Source organism: Pipistrellus hanaki (genome assembly GCF_964339955.1).
Source record: "Pipistrellus hanaki genome assembly, chromosome: 20".
Classification (NCBI taxonomy): Eukaryota; Metazoa; Chordata; class Mammalia; order Chiroptera; family Vespertilionidae; genus Pipistrellus; species Pipistrellus hanaki.
In genome coordinates this window covers 6,049,597-6,057,755 of record NC_140522.1, presented here as the reverse complement: position 1 = coordinate 6,057,755, position 8,159 = coordinate 6,049,597, and positions in this window count along the sequence as shown.

The following is an 8,159-nucleotide window of genomic DNA, read 5'->3' as shown; positions in this document are numbered from 1 at the left end:
TACATTATGTGCTTTTAATGTCATGTTTAAGAAAGCCAAGGTCACCAAAACGTTTCTCCTTTGTTTTCTACTGGAACTTTTATAGCTTTAGATCTTAGATGTAGTCTGTGGTCAATTCTAAGTAAGCTTCTATATATGGGAAGCGTAAGTATCAAGAGTCATTGTTTGCATATCCAGTTACACCAGCACCTTTTGGTGGAAAGACTGTCATTTCTCCATCTTTTGCCGCGGTGTTGAAAGGTCAGCTGTTGAAGCACAGGTTAGGCTACTTTCTGGACTCTCTTGTGTTCCATGCATTTCCTGTCTGTCTGGATGCTAAGACCACACTGACTTGATCACTAGAGTTTTGTAATAAGTCTGAAAAACATTGTAATGTTGTTCCTCTTGTATCAGTGTTTTATATTTACCCACTTATTTACTTACCTTTTCCACTGCTCTTCATTCCTTCGTGTGTTTTCAGATCTCCACACGGTGCCCCTCTCCTTCTGCCTATAAAGAATAGATGACATGTATGGTAGCGCAGGTCTCTGCTGCTGTTGAATTTTTTCAACTTCTGCATGTCTGACAAAATGGTATTTTTCTTTTTAAAAGCTATATAGCATTCTGGGTTAATGAGGTTTTTTTTCTTTCATTACTTTGAAGATCTTACACTGTTGTCTTCTTAGATGGCACCAAAGCGGTGTTGCTCAGGACTAACTGTGTCCCCTTCCCAGGCAGCACCTCTCTGAGGACTCGAGCTGATGCTCGCTGCAGTGTGAGGCTTCGTTCTGGCTGATGGGAACTTAGCCTTTCCCAAGCCCTCTGTGAACCCCACTGACTGTTCATTCGTGTGGCTCCTGCTTCCCCCACACATACCTGAGGGTCCAGACTTTGCCGCTCTGACATTCTGTTCTGGAAGCTCTGGGCTCTCCCTCCCCACACTAGCTGGGCCTTCGTAGTGCTCACCTCATTCGTTTCTCCTTCATGAGGGATGGCTGTCCTGTGCTGCCAGAGTGCAGCCTCTGGAATTATGGATGTGGCCCAGCTTGTTAGTAGTTTTCAGGTAGAATAAATCTGGTCCCTGTTTCTCCATCTTGGTCCCAAGCAGAAGCCTCTTCAGTTCTCCTTTATTTGAAGTGATAAACTTTACATTTAAAGCGGAAGGGACAGAGAGAGGGGAGGGGAAAGAGACAGAATTTAATAAAAATCTAAAAGATTCATTCTGTGCAGTGGTTTAATTATCTTAAGCTTTTACTAACAGTGGTTTAATTATCTTAAGCTTTTACTAACATTCAACTTCTTGCATTGGATTGAGTATACATGGGTCACACATGTTTAAAACCCTTAGGACTACAGTTTGTGCTAAGAGTAACACATACATGTCATAGATAAGGGTGTCAGGCCTATAAGTATTGAGTGTATACAAACCAAATATAGTATAAGGGAAAGGAACCCAGATATATATATATATATATATATTTTATGAATACTTGTCCTGTCACATATTCCAGGGTAAATCTCAGTCTCTACTACAGTGTACTCCTTGGTTAAATTTTTGTGTGAGGACCAAGGTATATAGCATGTGTAAATAAATGCTTTTAATAAAATGTAAAATTAAACAAATTTAAGGTATTGTTTTGCCAGAGAGGGAGGGGTATGTGCGTGTACTAATTACAAATCTTTCTCCACAAACTAACCTGTGTGTAGGGTAGACTTCTAAACATTTTACATAGATAATCTTCAATTCTGGTCCCCTAGCCAGAGTGTATGTGTTCTCAGTTATCCTGAGCTCTTTTACCTCTTTCCAAATCATGCAAGACCCTTGCACATACAGTTGCCTCCCTAATTTTCCCTCATGAAGAGGAAATAAGGTGGAAAGCCATAGATTCCCCAGTTGATCATACACATTGGCCAGCATGCTCACTACCACTTCCCATGGTCTTCCCTCAAATTCTGTTGATCCCCCTGTTCTCTCCTGTTTAGTCCTTGAATACATTACAACGTGAGAGTGCGCTTTCTTTGGAGATATTGAGTGGACTTTTATAAAAATGCAAAACATTATTTCAAGATATATTTTCTTCGTACTACCCCTAAATTATTATGTACAATTGCATTGGTGATTTTATTTAGGTCTTTTGTTTTGAAATGGGTTGTGAAAATCCCATGTGGCACTCACAGGTGATTTTTATATTAGGAATTAATGGTTCTGTGGTGAATAGTGGACATCCTGTTTTGAAGAAATCATATTTTGGGAAAAATGCCAATTAGTGACTTATGTTTTTGCCAATAGTTTAGTTCAGAGCCTCTGGGATCTCTCTCTCTCTCTCTCTCTCTCTCATTTTGTTAGGAAGTGGTGAGAAAGTTTGATTCTTTTGCATTCTATTCTAAATTCCTATAGCAGTGATTTCAAAATAGCTTATTACTTCTTTTTTTGTTAGTGTAGCTAATTTATCGTTGTTTTGATGCTTCACTCCCTACTTGTAAAGGCATAGTAGTACTACTCTTAAAATCACTGTTTTCATTTTGTTCCCCTCTTTCTTCCCATCCCAGTTTTTTCTAGTCAGTTGTTGGCATGTCCAATTCAAGCAAGAGACACACTTGACATATTAGTTCATTGACGTATTAATTTTGGCAAGTATCGGTATGCTCTCTTTTGCCAATAAAATTACTGAAATTGAAAAATTGGGTGGGGATGTCCATGAAAGACAGAAGTCTTTCCCGTGGGTATTAACTGTTAAGCCTGTTTCTCTATGACAGAAGAGAGAAGTGTGAAACCAACATTCACGGCATGCAACTGGTGGGAGCAAATAAATGGTTCTCTTTTAAAATCTCAATTCAACAGCAGTGCTCTCAGGTCTAAAAACAGGATTTTTCATAGCAAATGAAAAATATATCCATTTCCAATAGTAACTGAAATGCATTTTTGTTTGTTTGTTTGTTTATTTTTAGGTTTCCTAATTATCCTGTGAAATGTCAGGCAAGAGTCAGGACAGCTGGTTAGCATTGTCTTAGTTCTGCGATAGAATCAAAATATTTCAATTGCTGCAGGGAATTCAGAGATTGCCATTTCACACCGGGAAACTGAGGCCAGGAGAAGGGAAGTGGTGTACACTTAGCTCCTGGGGGAACGTAATCTCCCTCTCGCACCCTGCGCACTGGGCCACACTGCCATAGTGGTAGCATTCCGAAAGTGTGGCTAAAAATTCACTGAATTGCAAGCGTTTTCGATTCCCAGCTATTTCCTTTCCTTTGTGGGCATCTTGTATTCCTGAAGCAGCGGTCGCCAACTGGTGGTCCGTGAGGTCCAAACGGTTGGCGACCACTGTTCTAAAGGAATGTTGTTAGCGGTCTCCTCCTCTGCCTCAATGTACCAGCAGGCCTAAGCTTTCATTTTATTTTCAAGAGTGGGGGAGAGAGCAAGCAAGGGAGAGAGACAGAGAGACATCTGTGAGTTCTATGTATTTATGCATTCATTGTTTGATTCTTATATATGCCTTGACTGGGGATCAAACCTGCGACCTTGAAGTATTGGGATGATGCTCTCTAATTAGGCTTGGCCAGAACAGCTAGCCAATTATTTTAGTCGGTTTTAAGAGATGGCGAATCATTTCTGTCAGTTTCAATTTCTGAATCCCAGAGTCTATTGCAGCCCTTATCTTACTTGACATCTTTCTAGGATGTGACACTTCCTTATTAACCCGATTCTAGACACTGGGGCCTTCCGGTCCAGTTTTCCTAGGCTCTGGACCATGACCGCTCTGACAGGGGCTCCTTCCCAGTGAGTCCCTTCATGTGGAGGCTTCTTCTCTTGGCTGTTTTTCTATTCTCTCTCTAGGCGGTCTTCCACCTCTGGTTCCAATACCTGGCCTCATGACTACACCTCTGGCCACATGACCACACCGCTGGCCCACACTCACACTTCAGCTCCACATCTGTGTTTCAGACTCCTCGCAGAGTCTCCCCACCTGGCTGTCAGACAGCCACTATATACATGCACTATATTCAAAACAATGCAAAACCTTCACTCTCACCAAACGTGTGATTTAGGTTAAAGCCACATAAAGTCTCTCCAACCCTGTTCCCTCGCCCATAAAATGGACTTGTTGTGAAATTGAATGCAAAGAGCCCAGCACAGCTGAGAATTATTACCCGTTTCCTGAACCTGCTTCACCTGTTGTCTGATCTGTTTTGAATGACTTTCCCTCCACATAACAATGTCTTTGTATCCCGCTCCACCCCTCCCCGTCTTATTTTTTCATCCTGTCGGTCAACAGGCCTTTTGATGTTCTCCCAAAGCAACAGCTTTCCATTGTGCCCTCTACACCATGCTGCTGGCTCTGAATTAGCTGTGGTCTCATTGTGCCTTTGGGTGGGTGTGTCACCTCTGGTCTCAGGTCTGCTCCTTCAACATGCTGCCAGTGTCACCGGCCTCCCCACTTCCTAACAACCCCCTGCCGGTCCCCGGTCCCGCACTGTCTTCAGAATGAAATTGGAATTCTTTAGCTGACGAGTAAGTCCCTTCAAAATCTCGCCCTCCTTGTATTTCAGCTCCATCTCCTGCCCCTCTTTTCTTCCATCCCACAGTGCACCGAAATTCCCTAGCACTGTCCGTCTTTTTCACAACTTCCCTTTTATCATATTATTCCCTCCACTTAAAATGCCTTCTCCCCGTCCTTTGACTGACAGTATCTTAACTTTCAGGACATCAAGCTTACCAACTTTAGCAGCATAGGGAGGTCAGAAGAGAGACCAAACGATTGAAAACCTGTCTGAAGACTCTGGCAATATCTAATGCCTCATCAAAATGTTAACTTATTGATTCATGTCAGAATCAACTTCCTGTCTAATGTCATTGTCATTTTTTTCTTTTCTGTTTTGGATACTGAGGTGGTCCCTCAGAATTGGCCAGTTGGAGTCTGAGTTGGCTCCAGTCTCCTCCTCACATGTTCCTTTCCTCCTCTGAACATTGCGTTATTTTACAGCTCAGAGAGATGTATTAGGCTCATCTTGTACTTTTCTTGCCCTAGCCACCGAATCAATCATTTCTACAAGGCCTGCTGGTTCTAATTTCATGGAACATGAAATTTAGAAATCAAGTTCTGGACAGTAAGTACACTCATTCTATCAGGGTGTAGCTGTAACCAGGCCCTCAGTGGAAAGAACCGGGGATAAATGTATATACTTACATGCACACATTTAAAACTATTTTTATATTGTGTGTATATGTACATACATTCATATATGTAATGAGTGCATGCATGTACCTCCAATTTCAATATTAGTGATTATTATTTTTAGTTGTTTTAGAGCCAGCTATTGCTGGCTCCCAACTGTACAATTTTCAGAAATTTTACAAGCTGGTGCCTTGAAATTGGCCATGGTGGGGGTCTTTACACCATGAAACAGTCAAAACACTCCCCTCTATGTGTCTGGCTCACATATTTGCAACTGAAACTAATCTTGCTTCTCAACACCAGCCCCAGTCTTTTTTGCTGGATATCTTTGAGTCCACCTCTGAAGTGGCTCTTATATATCCCATTTTTAAATCCCTACTATCATTGGCTTAGCCTTACTTTAGCCTTTTATTTTTTTTTTAATATATTTTATTGATTTTTTTACAGAGAGGAAGATAGAGGGATAGAGAGTTAGAAACATGGATAAGAGAGAATCATCAATCAGCTGCCTCTTGTACACCCCCTGCTGGGGATGTGCCCGCAACGAAGGTACATGCCCTTGACCAGAACCGAACCCAGGACCTTTCAGTCCACAGGCCGATACTCTATCCACTGAGTCAACCAGGCTATGCAGGATAAGGAGTAAATAAAAAAGGATTCTATTACTCAACCACTAAGCCACACCGGTCAGGCTCTGTGTATTTTAGTTTGAATCTTAGGCCACCTCTTCTGTCTTTCCTCTGGGGCAGTGATATATGGAGAAAACCACATTTGTTCTTTCTAAACCGTTCAAGTCCCTGTGGTGGGGCCAGATTCCACCAAGATAACGGAATATGTGTTAATTAATTCAATGAGCTCTCACAGATGGAAACCCCCTCCCCTGTGGCACATCCCTGCCCCTTTGGAGGGAGATCTAAATATGATCAGAAAGGATGACATCTTTGCAGAATGACCTCCACTTACTTCCTGGCACTCCGTCTTCCTCTTTCAAAAACAGGAGTTGGGTGTTGATTTCTGGTGTGTTTGGACTCTGACCTAAATTATATTTTTCCTGGCTAATATTTCTTAGGTTTGTGGAATGAACTTGGGTTCCTTCCGACTTTTTTAAGTACTAACATTTGCGATGCTATTTTTTTTTTTTTTTTTTTTGCATCTTTTTGTTCATTTGGCTCAGTTGCGGTGTTTGAGAATTTTCTCGACTTGCACATTCAACAGCCTGCTCTTCCTTAAATTTACTGTGTCCCATCTGAAAAGGAAAACATACGACTTTAAATGGAAACTTTTGCTGTACAAATGGTTTTGGAAAAGTGCCACGGGAATGTTTTTAGATTGTATAGGACTTGGCAATGAAAACAATTGGTTGAAGGATGACATTAAAAAATAATCCTTGGATTTTGACACCTGATAGAAGCAAAGGGGGAATGTTATTGTATCACTCTTTCTCCACAATATGGTTTTCTTAAAGGAGAATGGTATATGTTTAAATAATAACACATTCCTTAATGTCTATTTTTAAAGGACATTTTATCAGTTTGGATGCTTTGGAACAACATGAAATAGAAAACACAGGCTGTCTTAGGTCCTTTAAGCTGCTGTAACAAAATACTACAGATTGGGTGGATAATAAACAACGGAAATTTATTCCTCACATTCCTGGAGTCTGGAAGTTTAAGATCAAGGTGCCAGCATGGTCGAGTTCTGGCAGAAATCCTTGTGTAGGTTGCGGACTGACAACTTCTGGCTGTGTCCTCTCGTGGTGACAGGGAGAGGTTTGCTCAAGGGCCTCTTCTATGAAGACACTAATCCCATTCACCAGGGATCCTCCCTCATGACCTAATCACCTATTCATGACCTAATCACCAAAGGCCCTCATCCCCTCCTCTCATCCCATGGGGCAGTGCTCAGCAAACTGTGGCTCTAGAATAGGGGTGTCGAACTCAATCAGAGAAGGGGCCAAAATCTAAAATCCAGCCTAAATCGCGGGGCGAATGGTTTACTGAACAGTCATAAACTGACAATGTCATAAACTGACAGCGGAGTGCAGTGATGACAGCACGGTGCGGGCCACATTGCAAGGCCTGGTGGGCTGGATTTGGCCCGCGGGCCTTGTGTTTGACACATGTGCTCTAGAACCACGATTTGCTGCTCTGTTGACTAATGAGTTTGCAGACGACTGGGATAGGGGCTTAATCACAAGGAACAACAGCAGCCTGTAATTATTGGAATGGAGAGTCTAGGTCAGTGGTCGGCAAACTCATTAGTCAACAGAGCCACAGTTTGCCGATCACTGTCATGGGGCAATAGGATTGTCACATATGAATTTGATGAGGGTGGCACAAATAGCCTACAGCAGACCATTTTTCCTTTTGGTTAATATTTTAATCTGTGTTTCTCCTAATTTTTCCAAGTTTGCTCTTATGGAGTGTCAGAACCATTGTGTAGGAGGCCGTTTTGAAAATAAGAACAAAAGACCCGAGTTAGTTCTACTATTCAACCACTTAATAACTGCCAGGTCATTTCTTGCTGCTACTCGATTGGCTTAACCATGTCAATCCACTAGTCAAAAGAAAATTAGTTTAGCTAGGACTGTATTGTCCTGACCATCTATTTCAATAGCCTCTAAAAGCAAAATACAGGAAAAAGACATACAAAGCTAATCTCACATAAAAATCTTAGGTGTAATTGTAATCAAAATTTAGCAGACAACTTCCAATCCCCAAATGTAATAATCTGCCTCCATCTATATCTCCTTTAAGCTAATTCTATTGCTTCAGTTATTAAGTTGGTTCTTAATAACTAAAGAGTTATCTAGTTGCTTAGCTAGGATCTCTATTTGTTTATAGTTTAAATCCCCAGGGATTGGTACAAAGAAGCCTTAGGGTGCTAGTGGGAGATTCCATAAGGGCCCTTCTAGATGAAGAGCTGGATTATATAAAGGGCCCTTCTAGATGAAGAGCTGGATTATATATAGGGGTGTCGAACTCAATCAGAGAAGGGGCCAAAATC